The 20,721-nt window shown below is 45.8% G+C and overlaps 1 protein-coding gene and 1 long non-coding RNA gene across 8 annotated transcripts in view; one reads left to right on the top strand and one right to left on the bottom strand.

Moving 5' to 3' along the window:
• Positions 1–20,721, bottom strand: part of Kif26b (kinesin family member 26B) — a 396,540-nt gene that overhangs the window by 80,472 nt on the left and 295,347 nt on the right. The window lies entirely within an intron of this gene.
• LOC110293400 lies at positions 606–2,408 on the top strand. Its single transcript, XR_002377795.1, has 3 exons — positions 606–661; positions 1,357–1,460; positions 2,064–2,408. It is a non-coding gene; the product is annotated as an uncharacterized LOC110293400 (long non-coding RNA).

The raw sequence follows: 20,721 nt of genomic DNA, 5'->3' as shown, positions 1-20,721 counted from the left end.
GAGGTAACTACTAGATGCTTAGCTTCTCCCTGCAAGACACTCATAGTTAGAATACATGGACTGAATCCTGTAATGTAACCTAATTAATCCCTCTTTAATATCTATCTATCTGTCATCTGTCTGTCTGTCTGTCTGTCTATCTATCTATCTATCTATCCATCTATAGATAGAGATACAGATGTAAGTATAGATATAGCTATTCATTCTGCCAGATCATTTCCCTTAGACAACCCTAATATGGATGTTCAATATTTATTTCATGTGGAAAATAGATTTTAAAAGCTGAGGGCTTAGGATAATTTCACTCAGTCATAATTCCTCCAGATTGACATGTGAATTTGATGGAACCTGTCACTGAAAACATATGCCTGTCTGGATGGGGCAGAGCTGACACAACATTATTCACTGTTGGGTACATAAACCCTGGCAACCTGCCAGTGTGTCAACACTGAAAATAAAGAGGATATAACCCAGATTCATCTCGAGGCTCAATCAGGTACCAGGAATCTTATTATGATGCTACCCATCTATGACATAATCCAGACAACAAAGAGCTCTCAGGCAGCCCTGAAAGGGCTGCTGGTGACCTCCTCTCAGAATGAGCTGATTGAATAAACTCTCACTCATGATAAGAAACATTCAGCTATCAACATGGAGTCACGTAGGCTATAATGACTTTCCCTGAGAAGGTCAAATTTAGAATGGAGGTGTATGGCTGGGACCAGACAGTAGCAGGTGGCTCGTGCTGGAAAGGCTCTCAGTGGGATGAGCCCTGTGGCTGGCATTCATATTTGAAGATTACACAGCAGTCAGGCTATAAGTGAAACACACATTTCCAAATTAATCAGATTGGCTTGGGAGTGTGCAGGAGCCTGCCACGTATACATCTTTTTACAGCCTAATGCCACTGACAATACCTTTTGCACAGTTAGCACTCAGTTCTATAGGTCCAGAATGCTTTTAAGTTGGGACTTAAGAAGCATGGTTGGAAGTAGTGAGAAATGGATCTTTACTGGGAAGACTCTGGAGATAAAAGGGGACTGGAAGGGCGAGTGTTCTATGAAGAATGGCACCTTAGGTCCAAGTGTTGTGAAGGCAGCATGCTCAGATGCTAACTCTTGCCTTTGTGTATCTCTAGGGGTGGGTGGTACGGGAAGGGCGGGTAGCCTTGCTGGGTGAACACGGGGTGGTGGGGAGCCTGAAATTACAGAAGAGATGAAGGTGAGCCTGTCAGAGTCCTGAGTCTGTCGGGGGCGCTTTGAAGTTACCGGGGACTCTCATACTTGGTCTCAGCTCGTGGATATGATTTAGACTCAACACATAACCACCAGTGGCTAATCTCTGCTTTGCTCACAGCTGCCCTTTCATGGAAGAGAGGTTAAAAAGAAGAGCAGAACTGCTCCCCTTAAGGACTATGATTCAAGAAACGGGATTGAAACCTCGATGCAGCTCTATGATCTGTGAGTTTGCCTGTCTGCCACCCTGCCTACTTGCAAAGAGGAAGCAACACAGCAGCATAAATCCTCCCGATCAAGCCAGCCAATTGCATATAAATTGTACACAAAACAGACCTCACCATGAATATATTTACGGCTGCCTTGGCAAGTTTTATGGAATTCTCTAGAGTCAATTTTTTTTTCTCTTTACCCTCATGTTCCTGTGGCCTAGCTTGCTGAAACATACGTTAACACTTAAAATTAAAAGCCTAGGCTGTGATTAAGCATAAAGGACTTTTAATTTTAGGTTAATTGTCTGATAGAGAAAGTATAAAACAACTCAAAATTTTGTAAATTTGAATTTGGGGGAATTTTCCTAAAGTTGTAAATTACCCGACTCGATGGGTTGTAACAAGTCTCTGAAACTGTTCTGCTGTGTTACTCGAATCTCTACAGTGTAGTTTATTGACAGATTGCCAGATACACTGAGCCTCTTTCTGGGCACACCATAAATTCACAACCTGTGTAGCTCTCTGCAAACAGACCCTCAAATCACTCAGCAGACTGAGGCAGGCTGGCGCCAGGCGACATCAAATTTAACATTCTTCTTCTTTGTGTATCTGATAGACTTGACTTTCAAAGGCCGTGATGATTCCTGTTCAAGTCTTGGTAGTACCTGCATATAACTGCCCATTAGCACTGCAGTGCTAAGGAAGCCACTAAGTCACTCCACCAACAGAATGGAGCTGACACTGCATGACATTATCAGACAATGCACTGAGGTCCAAAGAAGCAAAGTGCCATCTTCAATCCAACAATCAGACAAGCTGAGGGCATCACTGCATGTATGCTGTCCACTCTAGAGGTCCACAAGACTGTGGACTCTCTAGTTGGAAGTGAAGGCTCTGAAGACTGAGATCCTGATAGCCATCTTGCAAACAGGAACACCCCCCTTAGCCCCCAATCCTGAGAGCATGGCACCTTCAAACCTCATTCTTTCAAAAAAAAAAAAACCTTTATTATATATTTGTCAATCTGTCTACTCTCTATCAAGAAATTCTTCTTCCTCCTCCTCTTCCCACTCCTTCTCCTCCTCCCTCTCTCCTCCCTCCTCCTTTTCCTCCTCTTTATCTTTCTTCTCCTCCTTCAGACGGGGTCTAGCTATATATCTCAATGTACTGGCTAGTTTTGTGTCAACTTGACACAGGCTGGAGTTATCACAGAGAAAGGAGCTTCGGTTGAGGAAATGCCTCCATGAGATCCAACTGTAAGGCATTTCTCAATTAGTGATCAAGGGGGAAAGGCCACTTGTGGGTGGGACCATCTCTGGGCTGGTAGTCTTGGGTTCTATAAGAGAGCAGGCTGAGCAAGCCAGAGGAAGCAAGCCAGTAAGTAACATCCTTCCATGGCCTCTGCATCAGCTCCTGCTTCCTGACCTGCTTGAGTTCCAGTCCTGACTTCCTTTGGTGATGAACAGCAATATGGAAGTGTAAGCCGAATAAACCCTTTCCTCCCCAACTTGCTTCTTGGTCATGGTGTTTTGTCCAGGAATAGAAACCCTAACTAAGACACTCAGGATGGTTTTAAATTTACAATCCTCCTGCCATAGTCTACTGGGTGCTGATATAGCAGTGTAACAGGGACCCTTAAAGAGAGCACTTTATTTTTATGTGCATTGGTGTTCTACACACATGTATGTCTGTGTAAGGGTGGCAGATTCACTGGACCTGGATTAACAGATAGTTGTGAGCTGCCCTGTGGGTGCTGAGAATTAAACCAGGGACCTTTTGAAGAACAGCCAATGCTTTTAACCTCTGAGCCATGTCTCCAGTCCCTAAAACAGCACTTTAAAGAATTACGACGTCTTAGAAATCCCAGGGTGGTGTGCGTCCTGAAACCAGAAGGGCAGCCATTTCTGGGAATTGACTTCTCACCTCACAGTAAATCTGCACACACTCCCTCGCTGGTTTTGTTCATCTTTTCTAACAATTGTTACTGGAGGGAAGGCAGAGAGAAGTTGGACCATATCCTCTCCTCAGTTCCTGCCCAAGTTCCAAGCAAGTGCCCTGTTCTTTGCTGATTCCTGACTTCCGATGTTTGTTTGTTTGTTTGTTTGTTTGTGGAAGGTAGCAAGCAATAAACAAGAGATTCTGGTAATTGAGAGCACAAAATCTTCTATCTCCCTTTATCATTATGACAATTATAATGAATCTTCAACAAAACCTAGTGCTATTCTTATCAAAAGCAAAGCTCGTGGTCTGAACTTGGGTGAGGCCAGGATGGATAGAGAACCTGGTGGGTATTCTTCAGGCAGATCAGACTCTTGTAGGTCTCCTGGGCATTGATGATGTGTCTGAAGAAACAATGGTCTGAATGTCACTCAAGAGACCTATGCCTTTAATACTATCACGGCTGAGATTTCAAGGCCAGCCTGGTCTACATATAGTAAGTTCCATGGTAGTGAGACCCAAACCCAAAAGCATAACACTCAGGAGTATATAGTTCAATTTCTCCTCTCATGTGGAATCTGTATTTAATAACCCAGCAGACAAGTGGACCAAAGAAGTAACTGTGTCACTGTGTCCCACACAGCCAGAACTGTCAGATGCGGGCTGCTGAGAAAGATGATTGCACACTGAAGAAAATGGATGAAAGAAAATGAACATAGGATTCTCCCCCTCCAGGGCCTGTGTCACTTTAATGGCAGAACAAACCTCATGTTGTCAATGGCAAAAGAGATTATTTGAAATAGCCTTGAGCGACTCTGCCCATTATTACAGCTCGGCAGAATGAGGAAGGAGGTCGGTGTGGAAAATCCTCGCCCAGACTTCTCTCCAAAGACAGAGTGTGGCAGGGTTCAGATAAGGAGATCTGTGAGTCCCAGGAAGCGAAGAGGGCTGTGCTGAGAGCCTGATCTGTGGTGGCTAATGTCTCCTACACCCTCCAGATTCACCATCTACCCTTCTCCGTCCTCCTTAATACATGGGGGATGGGGAGCTCTGGGCTTTGCTACTGCCAGCCCTGGGCTCTCAGGTTTGCCCTTTTATGTTTCTACCCTATCCATAATTTTATAAACAAACCCTTTACTGACTTTGCTGTGACAAAGGTGTGCCCTTTCCTGTAGACCCTGGAGGCTCTTCTTTCCACGTCCATGGGTTCACGGGTAGCTACCGGCACTGCTTCTCTAAGACTCAGTTTGCAGGCAGTGGCTACCCTTGGAGCAGAGGCAGAAAATGGAAGACTCTCTCGTTTAACCCACGGGCAAGTGGCAGAACATGGCTCATGGCATAGGGGTGGGAAGGGTGAGTCCTTCTTCAGTCTGTCAGTCAGAGAGCCCTTTTCCACTGTTAGCAGCTATGTTCAGAACATGGCTGTGGGGTGGGTTGTTTAAGGCTGACACTATTATTATTCCCAGACCCTCCTCCCAGCTAGAAAAACATGGTGGAGGGAAATGAGGGCCATGTGTGAAGCTTCAGTTACTATGGAGGCTGACAGTGTGGAAGCCCTGCTGTCTCATCAAAAGTTCCAGCTTCTTCCTACAGCCATGGCCGTTCTCTGACAGGAACAGCACAAAGCAGGAATCCCCTCAGACTGTTTCTAGTCAACATCAAGATGCCTCTCTGCCCCCACCTGAGGCTCTCTCCCCATCTCCTACAGCCTTCCAACTGTAGAGGTGAATACAAATCATTCATTCGGTTAACTTGTCATTTACTTATTTATTTTGTGCAAAGGTTCTAGGACGTTCTTCTCCAATTATGATCCATGGGCCAATGGCAGTGAATTAATCTAATTTGTTCTCCCCTGGATTAGAAACCAAATGTCTGGCAAAGAAGTAAGTCAGAAACACAGACAATACTGCTTATTCAAAGAATTTATAAAAATGAGCAAACACTAGGCATGGTGCGGAGTATTCCCCAAGACACCAGGCACCCCTGCATCTCCTGTCACACAGTTACTTGGCTCAAATATTAACAATACTATCACTGAAGGCCCCTGTTCTAGATCTCTGCTTTCTCACATGCTAAAATGAAAGCTGGAAATCTTTTTTTTTTTTGACTAGATTCTGAAATGTAGATGAAATATTTGGAAAAGTATATAATTTTACATTAAGCTTGGATGTGAGCCACACATCACACATGATTCTGAGAAGCAAAAATTAATTTTCCGATGTATATAAATGGGATCACAGGCGCTCATGTTAACAGTAAGAGAATGTCCCGATGGGCTCAGGCGGTCCCTCTTGTAATAAAGACATGAGGAACTACACTGTGTTAACAAGGTGTGTCCAGAAAGTCGCTCATTTAAAGAGCAGAAAAACAACCCCAGTTTCCAAATCCCAGGCTTCCACTTAGGAGAGTCTGGTGGGAAGTGATACATACAAAATCCTCTTTGTCTAAACCATGTGCCAATCAGAAAACTAGCCAGTGGTGACTCGGGAGGAAATGCATTGCTGGAAGAGCTGGATAAAGGAGTCCCTCCCTGGCCCTACAGAAGGTGGGAGACCTGGGAAGCCCAAGGGAACCTCTTGGCTGGTCAGACACTGAGTGCAGGCTTCGAGGTAGCCAGCAGGTGACCAGTTCTCAACAGGATACATGACAACCAGGGGCTGCTGTATAGGCAGAGGTGCCCCACTGAGCTGTCCACAGACAAGGGCTAATGACAAGAAGTTCCTAGAGGGCTCCAGCATTGGCGCCCACCCTGGAAAAGCCACAAGCCTCCATGATACTAAAAGACGGTTAAGATGTTACAGTGAAACCCCAGAGCTAAGCAAAAGGAAAAACACGATTACAAAGGGGGGAGAGCAGCAGCAGCAATGCTCATGGATACATGAGCTTATGAAATACAAAGTTGCAGCCCTGGGGTCCAGGTTCACAGAAGCTCTGGGTGACTCACAGCTGCTGACCCAACCTCACAGTCCACAATCTGGACCCAGGTTGGCTGTGGAGGGAAACACCTGCAATCCCAGCACTGGAGCTGGAGGTAGGGGCAGAAATAGCGAGAGTGCAGAGCCGACTGCAGTAACGCAAGGAGCTTGAGGCCAGCCTGGGTTACAAGAGACTCGGTCTCAACAAAACAAAACAGAGCAAGCAAGCAAACAAAAACACGAAACCAAAACCCCAAGCTTGAGAATCTCCAGAGTTTCATTTTCATATTTCCCCTGACACGCGCACACACACGCACACGCGTGTGCACACACACACACACACACACACACACACACACAGTTGTCCGATTGGGGGAAATGGGGCACAGAGGGGATGATCTGACTTTTCAAATGCCAGGGCTTGGAGGATTTTAAGGTTTGCAGGGTCTTGGGGTTTGCAGGGTCTCGGGGTTTGCAGGGTCTCGGGGTTTGCAGGGTCTCGGGGTTTGCAGGGTCTCAGGGTTTGCAGGGTCTCAGCGTTTGGAGGGTCTCAGGGTTTGCAGGGTCTCGGGGTTTGCAGGGTCTCGGGGTTTGCAGGGTCTCAGGGTTTGCAGGGTCTCGGGGTTTGCAGGGTCTCAGCGTTTGGAGGGTCTCAGGGTTTGCAGGGTCTCAGGGTTTGCAGAATCTCAGGGTTTGGAGGGTCTCGGGGTTTGCAGGGTCTCGGGGTTTGCAGGGTCTCAGGGTTTGCAGGGTCTCAGGGTTTGGAGGGTCTCAGGGTTTGCAGGGTCTCAGGGTTTGCGGGGTCTCAGGGTTTGCAGAATCTCAGGGTTTGGAGGGTCTTGGGTTGTGGAAGTCTTGGCTCCTTAGACAACAGTGGTGATATTGATACTGACTCTGTAAATCATGAGGTGATAGGCAGTTCAGGACTATAAGCCTCAGGGCCTCACCTATAGTTTTGTCCTCAAGTGAGGGGTTTAAAGACATCAACTCAGCACCAGTGTCTCTGGGCAAGCACTGCTAATGCAAGGCACAGGAGAAAGTTTAGCCTGCATACTCTCTATGGTCAACATGGCGTGGTAAGTCAACATAATTCACTCAGCAAGAATGCCATACAGAAACAAACAAGCAAACAGAAGACAGACAGACAGAAAGGAATAAAGAAAGAAAAAAGAAAGCAAAAGAAAATGAGAAAAAAAGATAACCTCTATTCATGCCTAGTTTCTCCCTATGAAAATTAATTATTAAATTTTTGTTAACGTGGTGGCAATGTTACGAATTTCAAGTCTTCTTGTCACATCATCGCTCACATGAGCAAGTCTCCATGCCTTGAAAAGCTCCACTCTCTGAGAGGAGTTAGAGGATGCAGTCAACAGCCCAGCAACCTGACACATCTGGGAGTTGTAATGTAAACAGAGAAGCCAGTATCAGGCCACTGAACAAAATCTAATTTCCATCTAAGCATGCACAGGAAATTGTAAATACATCATTTTCCTTGAGAAGCTAGAATAATGATCTTTCTCAAAATGAAAATTCCTAGTCTCAGCATTCTTTGAAGAAATAAAAAGTGGGGAGTTGGCAACATGTAAGGGTGAGAGGAGCCACCTCGGTTCCCTGTCATCCTGTGCTGGCCTCAGAAGGTGGCACCTCTTTAGCCTCTGCAAACAAAGAAAGAAGAAGGGAGAGTACTAACGACCCCACTGTAAACAAGTGGAACAATTGACTCCACCCTCCACTGAAATGCAGAACCTCTCAGAGGAGACACTAGCCCCAGTAGTAATGGGGGTAAGATCTTGTGAGCAGCTGTGTCTCCGGCATGGGCTCCTTCTGGTGCAACTCCCACTATTGGTAAGCCCTGCTTTTGTGTGATTACCTGCTGGAACTGGATGAGTTCTGACTTAACATTGGCCTTCATTTCCCCAAAGGACATATAGAAGATCTGTGTTTCTACCTCAGCCAATGGCCAATAAGCAAAAACACAAGGGGAGAGGGGGCTGGGACTAAACTACAGAGCTAAACTGAGCAGTGAGGTGACCAGAGGGAACTGACTTCAGGTGGAGACTAATCTTCATCCACGTATTTAAACAATGTGATGGCTTAGGCAAACCTTTAGGTTTTAATGCATAGAAGTCAGTATTTTAATTTAGGTTAAATTTGCACCTAAGCATCCTACATATCCCACCAGGGGCCATGGGGAGGTGGACCCCTCCATTTCTCCTTCAGTCCTTGTGACTTCTTCCTTGATTGTTTCTTATTCTCTTATTATTGTGTTCCATTTCAGTTGGAAAGCGTCTGTTCCTGTGCAGGTCTGGGCAGAATGTCAAGAACTCTGTTGATGTGTATACTTATAAAAAACATTCACACCAGAGAATCAAAGTGTTCTGAGCAGGTGGCAGGGAACCGTGGGCTCTGCTTTCTGCTTCTTATCTAGCCAGTGTGTTTCCTGACAGAGACCTGGGCATTCAAGCTGCATGAGGGCCCGGTGACTCTGCTAGCTTTCATCCAGGTCTAGATGGGGGTTTCATAGGTCATAGTAAATAGAAAGAAACAATGTGCTATGTGGCAAGCCTTATATCTTAAGTTGAACTTGGGCATTAGCATGGGACAGACCAGAGGAGCAAGAAAATCCCACTTAGGGTGATTCTCCCAGGAAACAGGACTAAATATTTAGGTTTTCTACTTTAATTTACCTTTTACTTTTTTTGGAGACAAAAATTACACATTACAGAATTTCCCACTTTAAGCAAAGTGTGTGTGTGTGTGGTGGAGGCCAGAGGACAATCTTGGGTATCTTCCTTCAGATGTAATCTACCTTTTGTTTTGTTTGTTTGCTTTGTGCCACCGTCTCTCACTGACCTGGAACTACCCAAACAGCCTAGCTAGCAGGGACCCACTGGGACTACAGGCTAATGCCACCATGCCCAGCATTTTTACAGGCATTCTGGGGATCTGAACTCAAGTCCTCATGCTGTGCGGCAAGTCCTTCACCAACCACCTCCCAGCCCCAAATCAGTGTGTGTGTGTGTGTGTGTGTGTGTAAGTGTAGTTAAATGTACAACCATCCTTACATCTAGACTCCATAATATTCCCACCACCCTCAAAAGAAACTCCATGCCTCCAAGAGTGACTCTATTCCTACCCCCCAAAGCCTTGGAAACCTAATCTACCTTCTGCCTCTGTGGCTATAGCTGGGCAGGAACATTTAAGGGGCTCCTAGAGAGATGCCATGGCAACATTCCTACATGTTCTGGAACCAGCAACAAGAAAGCATAGAGGCAGAGTTGGGTGGCCCAGTGGGAGGAGACGGCTGCAGTGCTAGTAGTATAGGCATGTATGCCTGAGAACAGCCTGGGAATAATGCAGATGTTGCCCAGGCCTTGCTGGCAGGAACACCCCACCAACCCACCACCCCTGCTATGCTGGCATCTTTATCCCCACGGAGAGTGAAGAGTGAAACAATGGATCACTCAGGGTCTGAACCATGAAAACATCATCCATCTCCTGAGATCATCACGGCTGCCAAGAGGCCACGTGAAAAGAGTGCCCAGAGACCACCACCCCCAGGGTAGCAGAGGTGTCTCCCCTGACTCCCAGAACAGATACACCAGTCCTGGGTCTTGTAGCATTTGCAAAGCAGGGCCATGCCATTCCAGCTTTGTGTACCCTGGCCTCACTTGTCATCCTTAGCAGATAAAGCTATTCCCTGCGGATGTTGTTCTAACAGAATTCCCCATCGCTGGGCCGACGGCCCACTCATCTCGTCTCAAGCAAGGTGGCAGAAAGACGGAAGGCAGCCATGCGTGCCCGTCATTTGGATGATTAGCCCTCCTGACAGCGGTGCCTCTTTGGAAATCTGGCTCTTACAAGTGCCTTATTTCTCACCAGGAAATCATTTTCCTGTTTCTCTCCAGGGCGGAGAAGGGCAAATATCCTCATAGCATGTGAACTACAGGCTCACAGAAGAATCTGTGACAATACACTGCAGGCATGAAGTGACCTCTGCTCAGCACAGACTGTATCTGTGAATGACAGGAGATCAAGGAATAGACTTCCCTGTACTCAAGAGCTGGTGTGGTAACTCCTCTTCTGAGAGACGCTACAGCTCTCTAAATACCAGAGAAGGGCCTGTCACTGAGAGAGCAAGGCCAAAGCCAGTGACACACTTCTCCAGAAGAACCAGTCTCCAGGGAATTGTGAAGCAGTTCACAATGGAACAGGAACACTGGAGAAAGAGACTCTGTCTGAAAATCTAGCCCCTCTGCTCGGACATCTAGGAACCAAATAACTTTCCTTAACTGGGCAGATCTCTTGTCAATCCACAACAGAAGCAGTGTGTGGCGCAGTAGTCACAGGTAAGGGTGAGGAGATAGGTTAGTGAGTGAGATACTCAAGGCCCTGAGCTAGGAGACCCTGGACCCACGTAAAAAGCTGGGTGAGGATGTGCACATCTGGAATCCCAGAGGTGGGGAGGCAGAGGCAGGCAGATCCCTGGAGCTTTTGACTACCTCGTCTAGCCAAATTGTTCCAGTGAGAGACAGTGACTCCAGAAAAAGGAGTTCGGGGTTTAGTGACTGAGGAAGATACTTGATATAGAATAACACACATTGATCCAGTAGCCGACACTGCTGTGTTCCTACTGTGTGAAGGGGGAAGAAAAGCTTGTCCAGAGCCATGTTGTAGCCCTACTGTGCTCTGGAGAAGGGCTCAGTGCAGAAGGAGAAGGCCAGAACACAGACAGATCCTAGCACACGTGGGAACACAGAGCTACGACAGTCTGTCCAGACAGAACTGGAAGTGGTGGCCACAGGCCAACAGGTATATAGAGAAACAGTATTATACAGAAGGTGACTGGCCAACATACCACCATAGGGACAACTATTGTGTATCAAATTCAGAACAGATTGTCAGGACCCAAGCCCCCATTCCTGGGTGGAAATGAACCAACACAGCAGAGTCATAAGATCTTTGCTAAATCCTCCCGAGACTCCCAGGAAGACTCCTTCTTTTCTTCTGAAGTTTTGCTCTTTGAAGAGTCTGCTTTCCACAGTGAATATAAGCAAATTACACCACCATTGTTGAGCTAGATACTGATTCCCGTCCTTCCTCCTCCTCTTAGTTTCTCTCTGCTCCTAGCACACTGTCTGTGGACTGTGTAAGAAACTCCTGGGCTTTGTTGTTGGAGGTGGGCACTTGGTACAAAGGAGAAATGCTTCTAGCCTTACCATAGCCAATTCTAAGAGACTGCTTGAGACCGGGGAATGACTGTAGCCTTGTATGATCCAGGCAAAGAACCAGTGATGTGCAGTTGCCTAGGGAGACAGACGCAGTTCTGCAAAGCATCTGAAGTACTAGGGTGAGTTGCAGAGGGTTGGGAAGCCCTGGGGGACAAGCCTGCTGCCTAGGCAGGAATCTGTGGGCATCAGGCTGGCTGGTGAAATGACTAGTTAACCAGATACACCTTCACACTATGACTGTTATGATGTGCACAGGTATACAATGGACCCGAGTCAAATCAATAGATGCAAGATGGCAGAAAGCAGGCTTAGGTCTCTCATCTCTAAGAGAGATGATTCTGATGAGTTAAGGTATGCAAATGTATATATAAAATGATCTGATGTATATACATGTATATGTATGCAAATGAGTTGGTGAGTAAAAGTATTGTGTATGTAAATGAGTTGGCATGTGTAACTGCACTCTATATAGAAACAAGTGACTGTATAGGAATGTCTTATGCATACAAATGAGCAGGCTGCATAGCTGTGTTATGTATGTAAATGACTAGTGTATAAAAATATGCATATAAAAGTAATTTGATGCATGCAGACACATTTTATATATAAGTTCACTGATGTATGTAAATGTACTATAAAGAATGTGTTAGTGTATGCAAATGGGATGCTGATATAGATGTATTCTATATGTAAATGATTGATGTGGAAATAAAACATTTGTGTTAGTGCATGTAAATGTGCTAATTCACTAATGTATAATTAGTGTAAAATCACTAGTGTAAATTCACTAATGTATAGAAATGAGAGGAGTTAGCATGTAAAAGTATGTATGTAAGTCAGCTGATACATGTAACTGTATTGTGCATGTAAATGAGCTGATGTATGCAACTGTAAATGATGTATGTCATGCATGTAAACAAGTTGGTATATTACTATATTGTATGTGTCGATGAACTAACATATAAATGTGCCATATATGTAAATGATGTATATATTATAAATGTATCATGTATGTAAATGAAAAGCTGAATGTAAAAACACTTTGAGATGTGCTCAGTTCCAGGACCAGATCAGCATTAGCTATTGTCTCTACTGCCCAAGACACAGGAGGTTGTACCTTTGCTATGTGGATTTCAAATCCCAATGCTAAGTCAGAATTAAGGTAATATTCTGACATTCTCTTCACTGAGCAAACCATCCTGGTCCCTTAGGGAGGGCATTCACACCCCAGCTTCTGTGTGCTGACACCTTGGCCCTTCAGGCTGGCTCTTCACTGGGGACAGGAGGAATATACACACCAAATGGCTTTCCTTTGTATCTGCAGCTGCCCAGGCTGTTCCCCAAATGTCCTCTTCCTCTCTTCCACACACCCACGTACTGTCAATGTCTGCCCATACTACCATGTTCTCACCACGAACAAGCCAAGATCAAGTTGGAAGCAGCTTTGAACTGCTGGGTTTCAGCACAGCTTCCTGTTTGTCAAATGCCCATCTTGACAAACAGCCACCTCTAAACTGTGAAGGCTGCCACTCTTCAGGGCACCCAATGAAACACCTTCCAGAAAGTGCTTGCCCTGGCTCTAAGGCATCTGTTGCTTCTTGAAGAGGGGTGGAGGCCACCCACTTGCAGAGTCCACACTGACCGCAGGCAGTCAGGTGTCGCATGAGGCTAGTAGCATAGAGCGCCCACATGACTGCCCTTAGGAGCTATGGTCTGGAAAGCGAGCACCAGAGCCTCTTTTCTCCAGGCATATGGGAGAGTCCAGGGCATTAGCAGCTGCTGTGGGCTGGCCACCAGCGTCTAAGGGAAGCATGGTGGGCGTGGGGGCTGAGGGATGATGACAGAAGCAGCTAGAGAGAAGGCTGTGCTCAGAAAAGAGGATGCTGCTGAGAGCAGGCGTAACAACCTGACAGCTTCACATCAGATCGCCTCAGGATGGCAGCTGATGGCCTGACAGGATTGTACTTACACTTCAGAAACTTGCAGGGTCCCTGAGAACTCCCAAACAGAGTGCCAGAATTAAAATGGAGTTATATCACAGCTGGAGTTTTATTCTCAGGAGAGGTGGTTGGGGCAATATATATGTATGGCTCAAAAAATCTCTCTCCTCTCCTAACAGTCTTTAGAGGCAGGGGTTGTATGTGTCCAAGGGCAAAAGGGTCTCCATCCAAGGAGACATTCCCTTGTAAACTGCAGGTGCTCAATGCACTGAGTTGAGTGCATAGTTACAGTTTCCAATGAGTATGTTAAAGAAGTGTTGAATAGTTAGGCCCCTTTCATGGATGATGTGGAGCTGTGTGTCATGTGCACAGCACTCAGGTAGTGCAGAGGAGCTAGTCCCTGGGACACAAGCAGCCTTTTGCAATCCAACAAACACTGGCAAGACAGAGGAGGATTATAGAGAGTAAAAGGCACAAAGGGGCCTGCCTGCCTGTAGGTAGCATCTGAAGGGCATTAAAACTCCAGTCTGAACTAAAATGCTGAAAAAATACCAGTTGAAGGGAAATGACAAACCTAAGAGCAAATCAAAAACTTGTAACTTGTTAGAGCCAAGCTAGAATTGGGTAGGAAGGACAGAATCCCCTCCCATTTATGCTCAGCCCAATGAGCAAGCACATAGAGGGAGCAAACGGAGATCTCCCATGAGTGCCGCTCTAGGGAAGTGTGGTTTCTTATCCATTGGCATGGGAACTCTGCCTCCTGGAGAGGATTTGAGAGCCTCTGCTCTCAAGTGTGAAATTGCCAGAAAGCTAGCACACACTTACCTTCATCCCTTACCAGTCCTTTTCAAGGCTGGGCTGAGTGGCATAGGAGTGACATTTGGTACAGAGAGTCTCCCCTATGGCTCCACAAAGCATCATGCGGCTCGTCAAGTAAACAGGGGCAAAGGAGTGACTGCAAGGGGACATTCAGAGAAGAAAGGCAGGATGGTGGTCACGTGGTAGCTCCCGAGTCTGAATGAATAAACGTTTGCTCGGCACCTTCCGTGTGTTGGGAGAGATGGGGTGGGGGGGCACATCACAGCCAGTTACAAGCCCAGCCTTCAGAGAGCCCCAAAGGGAAGGAAGACAAATTCAGGGGAGTAAAAGAAATGCTGTAGAAGTTTTAGCTCAGGGTGCAATGGGAACACAAGAGACCACAGGGACTTGTGGGGAACTTCTTTAGATTGGGGAAGGAGGCAACACCTGAGCTGAAGCTTGGAGAGGAACTGCGATGCATTAAGAGGCGAGGAAGAGCCGGGCATGACAGCTCACACCTGTCATCTCAGGACTTGGGAGGCCGAGGCAGGAGAACTGCCACGAGTTTGGAGCTAGCCTGGGCTATATAGTGAGACTCTGTCTCAAACAAACAAACAAACAAACAACAAAATTCCAAAATAACAAACAAACAGAACAGAACAAAACTCAAGACAGCGGGAGCCAAAGTGGACCGAGATGGAAACAAACAGGCCCAGGTGAAAATGGTGTCCTCCTGGTAGCAATGGAAGCTATTCCTTGGAGCCTCATCAACATCAACGAATTGGAATCTGGGCGCTGTAATGCGGCTGGAGCTGCCTCAGGGCTGTATCCCAACCTCTTGAGAGATGGTTCATAGAGCTGCCATGAACATGCTGAGGAGTATCTGGGATTTTCCACAACTTACTCCCCAAGCAAATCTCCACACCATCATTTGGGTTTATCTATTAGCAACAGCTCAGGCTCAGCGATTGCTACAGGATTTCAAATGTACTCAGTAGGGGCCAGGGAGGGGGTTTAGTAGGTGACATGCCTGCCCTGAGCTCAGGGACTGAGTTCCATCCTCAGAGCATGTAAAAAGCTAACCATGAAGGCACAAGCTTAACACTTTAGTGCTAGAGAAGCAGAGACCAGAGGAACCCTGGGGCTCACTGGCTAGCGAGCCTAATGGAATGGGTGAGCTCCAGGCCAGTGAGAGCCCTTGACTCAAAAATCAGAGTGAATAGTTCCTGAGAAAGCACAAGGTTGAACTCTGACCTACACACACACACACACATACACACACACACACACACGCCCAGGGGCACACCCCTTCCATATGCAAAAATGCATATAGTAGATACTTAGTTAACTATGGCTGGGTAAATGATCGCCTTCACTTTGGCACAGGGGTTCACCTGAGCTCAGGAACAACTACCTGACACCTCTGTTTTGGACTTTCATTCCTGATGTTCTGCCTACCAGGACTGACTCGTACACAACTGCCCAGCTTTCTCCAGGATGGCCCGTCTGCCTGACACTCATGCCATCCCTCCGTCCTTCCATCCACTCTGAGCTGAGCCCCCTCTTAGGACTTCACTTCTAAGGTTTGTATCAGAAAGGACAGCAGCCTGCTGGTGGGCTGTGGGGGAGGCTCTCTCCAAAGTTCAGCAGTTGTTGGGGAAATGTGGTCAGGGGTAAAGATCGATGTTACAGTGTATAAAGAATCACTGGCAGGATTTGGTTGTTCCTGGCCAGGAGATAGGAAACAGAGGCCCTCCGGTGTTTCCTAAGACCAGTCAGGTTTTCTGTTGCTTAAAACTAAGAAGAGTTGTAACTGGTGCAACCCCTCCTCCAGTCTCATCTCGGCCACCTCCCAAGATATGCACTATTCAAGACAGCTTTAAGGTCCTGCCTATCCCATGGGGTCATCCCCTGTTAAGAAGCCAAACCCAAGAAAGGCAAGACAACACTGGAATTTCAAAATGCATGAAGTTTACCCATCGATAGTCAAAGAAGAATGGTCTGTGTAGGAGGTGCCTCAGAGATGAACAGTCATGACCAAGAATAGGAGAGGGCTATGATCTGACATCGAGCAAAGCCCCTCACAGCAGCCCCTCAGCAAAGTATCACTTCTTGCTATTTCAGAGGACACTGTCTTAAGCAAGTGATGTTTGTGTGTTCTTGAACAATCTTGGATGAACAAAAATGTTTACACATTGCTGGGACTTCGCCACACAAACTAACTGCAGGATGCTGTGCAGGCAGCATATTAAAGCGTTTAAGACAGAGGGAAGTCAAGCCTTCGCTGATGCCTGCATGGCCGGCTGTCACCACAGTGTGATGGGCAGCTGCAGGGATACTATGCTGTCCTCAGTAAAAAGGAACAGGGCAGACGATGAGCCAGGAAGCCAATTACCCTGCATAAATTCTGGTCTCATCTGCCACGATAAAGCAGAGTGGTGATAACAATAATAGGTATTTTTAGTTTGAGTTGTCTACCTAACACATGATTTTTTAACTCTTTAGAATAGCAGTTTCTGGGATCCATAAGAAGGGAGGAAAAAATTTTAATTTATTTGAGTGTTCCCAAAAGTAACTTGACACTTAGAAAATATGGAATACAAAACCAAGCAAGTGAATGAATGAATGAATGAATCAATCAATCAATCAATGGTGGAGGATGGATGGAGGATGGGTTTATAAAGGTAAAAGCAGAAGGAATTGTCACATATAACTGCTATGTAATCTCTATATTTAATATATTTTAATTTTGGCAGTTCTATATGCCTATTTTGGTTTGTTTTCTCTTACTGCAAAAATATTTCTGAGCCAGGCGTGGGGCACACGCCTTTAATCCCAGCACTCAGGAGGCAGAGGCAGGCAGATTTCTGAGTTCAAGGCCAGCCTGGTCTACAAAGTGACTTCCAGGACAGCCAGGGCTATACAGAGAAACCCTGTCTCGGAAAAAAAAACCAAAAACAAAACAAAATATTTCTGAGGCTGTGCACGTTACAAAGAAAATGATTTTTATTTCATTCGAGGCTTGGAGGTTCAAAATGGTGGCACCAACATTGCTTTGAGTCTGAGGACTCCTGGCTACAATCACAATGTGGCAGATGTATCCTGGGAACCTATATGGAGAGATTATACAACCAAATAGGAAACCAGGTAGATCTGAGGGCCATGCTCCCTTTTTAAACATAAAAATAATAATTTAAAAATTAAATATTAACGATAAATAATAATTTGCTTTAAGGGATCAAACTCCATCAATCTGTCCCTGAAGTGACAGCCCAGTGACCTCACAATCTTTCATTAAGTCTCACCTCTTAACCAGTCCACCAGCTCTCAACATGGTGAAGTTTGTAGCATGTCACTTCAGGGGACAAACTATACCCAGAACATGGTACTGCCAAGCACATGGCAGACATGCAACTTGTGGACACATAATTACTCTCAGGCTCAGGGAAGAAACATCAGTCAAACAAGATCCAAACCTGTAAGGAGCTGTGAGCATGGACCCCTGCAAAGCTGTGACCACAAAGGCTGATTGACAGATGAGAACTTCAGTGGGGAAGAGATGTTGGGGTGTTGTAAGTCCAGAGCCAAGTTATCTTGGGGCATCTTCCCGTCCACTTCAAAGCCATCTACAGCCCTCCTCTGTATGGGATCTAACATCTCTGTGACCATTAGGGGTAAATCCTATGGAATGTATAAGCAGAATCCTAGTTCCCACTGGTTGAAAAGCTAAGGATGCCATCAGATAATGCCTGGGGCCTCCACCTGAGGTCCCCCTGCTTCTCTGTGACCCGTCTACCCTGCCTACTCATCACCAATGCATTGATTGGAAAGGGGTCTTGATTCATGACTTTCTTTATCCTGTCACTAAAACCCCATGGACTTGATACCATATTAGAACCTGGGATCTAGGGAACCAGAAATTATATTTCCTGACCAGGGTCACTTTTATTTGGCTCCAGAATAAGCCATCTCTTTTGTTCCATTGAGGTGAGAGTTGCTGTTCCTTATGCTAATATAGCCTAAAAACTCACTAGAAATTAACCATACCCGTGAAGCATAAACAAACATGGTGATAGCTCATGAACAAAACAGAAAAGAGGGGGCCAGTCAGGGATACACTAGATGACGCAGAAAATGGGTCATGTCTGGGGAAGCAGATGGGTTGAGATTCAGAAGGCCCTGTGATTCATGATGGGAGAAACGTGAGCCGAGGGTAGACCAAGGACAGATATGGCAGCCTTCGAGATGCCGATCTCCCAGAAGTGTTTCCACAGACTTTGTTTCAGTTTGACTCAGAAGCCTCCTCAGTAGGCTTGTATATTTGGATACTTGGTCCCTGCTTGGTTATTTGGGAAATCTATAGAGCCTTTAGGAGATGGAGCCTTGCTAGAGGAAGTATGTCACCAGGCGCAGGCTTTGAGGGTTTGTAATCTAACTCTACTTCCTGTCTGCCCCTCCCCCTTTCTCTCTCCGCTTCCCAGCTGCTAAGCCAGCCTGGTCTTCTTGCCCTCTGCGGCCGAGAGGACCTGTGGTCCATATAAATCCTTTCTCCTCCTAGTTGTGTTTTGTCAGGTTATCCTAAGTTGCTATGCCACTGATCCAGTATTCTCAACTCAGAAATCTCCATGGGGCCAAACTATCCTTCTCCAGTGCGAGTTCCTGGTGGCACTTCCTCCATTGGTACCCACTGTGCTATCAGTACCAACTACTCTGTCTGCTGAGCTGAACTCACAGCTTGGTCTCAGTCGTCTGCCCTCTCACCCACAGTTAGCTGTAGCTGCTATGCTGTAACCTTGTACCTGTGGATTTGCAATGTATAGTAAGGATCCAAACGCAGCTCAGGTGGCACTGCTCTGGGGTGGGGGTGGTGAACTTTCATTGTGAGGCCCTGGTGATGAGCCAGGGTGGCCTAAGAGCCTGCCATATGAGGGACACAGGAGCTCTCAAACTCACGCTCTAGACCAAGAGAACTGAAGCTACAACCAGCTCTCAGTTAAGAAATGGACATTAATTTTACCAATGGTTTCAGCAACGAAAGAAAGCATGAAGCAAAACCACCCCTCTGATTGGCTACCGTTGGCCCAGTGTTTCCAGTCCAGCTTAGTCATTGTTAGTAAAGAATATTCCCCTGAGCTCCACATGGCAACACTGCTATCATAATTGTTGGTTGTGGCATGGGACACAGGTAACCAAGGGAACGGGGGAGTGGCTTTGAGGGAAATCTGTGCTTAACACTTCCAAAATGCTCCCAAATATCACTGCTTTTGGAAGCTTTATCTGGAAGTCCAAATACAATCACTGCTTCTGTTTAGAAGTCATCATCACAGATTGGAGAACAGAGCTATGGCTCAAAGCCACAGAGAAGGACACAATGGGTTAAAGTGGCTCTGGGTAGAGATGGGTTTTTGATTTCAGCAACTATTTAACAATCTGAAGAATGCATATCTTGCTTTTTAAAAAAATGCATGCCAAATGATTTCACATCCATAATGATACATTTTAGTTTACTGAAGCATCAGGAAGGTTTGAAATGTTTTCTATTTGATGCAAATCAGCAACAGGCAAGCACAGCGTCCACTAGCAGGTTAGGCGCCAAGACAGACTTGCCAACACAAGCAGCATTATACTTCCTATTTCCTTTATAAAACCTTGGTAGCACAATTCCATTTAAATGTGACAATTATAGCAAAATATAATTAATTTTCAGCCACTAGTGAGAGAAAGAGACATAGGATTTAAGACATTAGAAATATAAAACAGAGCTGCCATTCTTTTGACATTGACCATTGTCTCATTTGTGCTCAGATTGATAAAAGGTAGGTTTTGAACTAAGACTGATAAAAAGTCCTGGCCTGGCCTTATAATGCATCTTATAGTGCTCTTTGGTTAATTGAAACAGTGACATTTATTCCAGAGAGAATTCCTCATGTAACTTCTTGGTTTTATTCTACAAGTTGCAGTGCTAATTGGGAATTACAGGGATCCCAAGAAGCTCCAGGACCATCCCCAATCACACGAAAAGTTGCTAGCCTTTCAAAAGTCCATTTAGAAAAATGCTCTTTACATACATGCATGGTGTATGTGTGTGTGTGTGTGTGTGTGTATGTGCATACGCACGTGCACACACATCATTTTCATTCACCTAAAAATACAGAGCCAGTAGATTTGAGGTGAAAAATAACAGATTTGGGAAGCAGATGAAGGCTGCCTTAGTGTGAATTCCAACTCTGATTTAGTTTTCATTCCAAAGCTTCAACCTGCATCTTCTCCCCATGGATGGATGGCTACTCAAATTGCTCCCCTCCCCATGCCTTAGCTTCCTTACACATCAAAGGTACAGGCTCCATGGAGTGGCTTTTATGAAGATTCAGATTGTGAACAGTATGTGTTGTCTGATGGGGGCCAGCCTTGGGCACTGTCACCTTTCTGACATAGCATGGGCATTGTCCTCT

Source organism: Mus caroli, chromosome 1, assembly GCF_900094665.2.
Source record: "Mus caroli chromosome 1, CAROLI_EIJ_v1.1, whole genome shotgun sequence".
In the NCBI taxonomy this organism is placed as follows: domain Eukaryota; kingdom Metazoa; phylum Chordata; class Mammalia; order Rodentia; family Muridae; genus Mus; species Mus caroli.
This window is presented reverse-complemented; position numbering and strand designations above follow the sequence as displayed.